This window comes from Mastomys coucha, unplaced genomic scaffold, assembly GCF_008632895.1.
Source record: "Mastomys coucha isolate ucsf_1 unplaced genomic scaffold, UCSF_Mcou_1 pScaffold22, whole genome shotgun sequence".
Lineage (NCBI taxonomy): Eukaryota > Metazoa > Chordata > Mammalia > Rodentia > Muridae > Mastomys > Mastomys coucha.
Genome location: NW_022196905.1, coordinates 115,816,854 through 115,817,766, shown reverse-complemented (window position 1 = coordinate 115,817,766; position 913 = coordinate 115,816,854). Strand labels below are relative to the sequence as shown.

The following is a 913-nucleotide window of genomic DNA, read 5'->3' as shown; positions in this document are numbered from 1 at the left end:
GGGGCGCTCGGCAGGGCGCTGCGCTCAGCGGAGGAAGCAGGGAAGCCTCGCACTCCGGAGTCCCCAAGAGGCGGACTTGGGGCCGGGGGACTCACCCTGCACGTCGGCCGAGCGGTGGCGAGCCACGAAACACGCGTCGTCCCCGTAGCACGCGCCCTTCTAGAGCAAGCCCTTAGGGAAGTCCTTGCCGAAGCCGCAGCCAGCCATCACTAGCCCGTAGTCGCCGCCGCCGCCGCCGCCCGCCCTGGGATCGGTCTGCGACAGGCTGCCGAGCACGGCGCGGACCACCAGCCGCCCATATGACAAGACCGAGAACGTCGCCGCCCCCGCCTCCCTGCCCCCCAGGAGGCGCGGGGCCCGGGGCGCCGAGGTCCGGAGCTGGCTCTCTCCTCAGCCGCAGCAGCGCCGCCGGGGCGTTCCTCAGGGGGCGCGCCACTGGCCACGGCCGCCCCTGCCCGCCGCACAGGGCCTCGCACACGTTCTACCGCACGCACTGGAGCCAGAGCAAGGTCAGAGCCGGCGGCCTCCGCCTCAACCAAACTGGGGTACCGGCTGCAGCCGCCGGCGCCGCCATCTTCCGCTCCACTAGCGTGTTCCCGGTCCCGCCGGCAGCCCCGCCCCTCCTAGGCCCCGCCCCCTCGGGCCCCGCCCCCTGTTCGCAGCTCAGGTCCAAGCCCCGCCCCTTCGGACTCGTACGGGTCTGTAGTCTCTGGAATACAGCGTGCGCAAGGGGTGTGAGCGCAGTGTCTCCTGGAAGTCGTAGTTAGGCAGTTATGGTCGCTTTGGACCTAACTACCTGAGATCCAGGAGTTAGATTTCCCAGAGGACTGTAAATTATTGAAAATGACCGGTAGACTGGGTTTTTTTTTGGGGGGTGGTGGATAAGGGTGGGTGTCCTGTTTTGGTCCCCCCC

The 913-nt window shown here is 68.7% G+C and overlaps 1 protein-coding gene across 2 annotated transcripts in view; it reads left to right on the top strand.

The window, feature by feature from the left end:
- Window positions 1–734: 734 nt before the first annotated feature.
- Window positions 735–913, top strand: part of Tctn1 (tectonic family member 1) — a 31,141-nt gene continuing 30,962 nt past the window's right edge. For both annotated transcript variants that reach the window (XM_031337761.1, XM_031337763.1), the window contains exon 1: window positions 735–850. The gene's annotated coding sequence lies outside the window, so the exon portion shown is untranslated. The remainder of the gene's footprint in view (window positions 851–913) is intronic.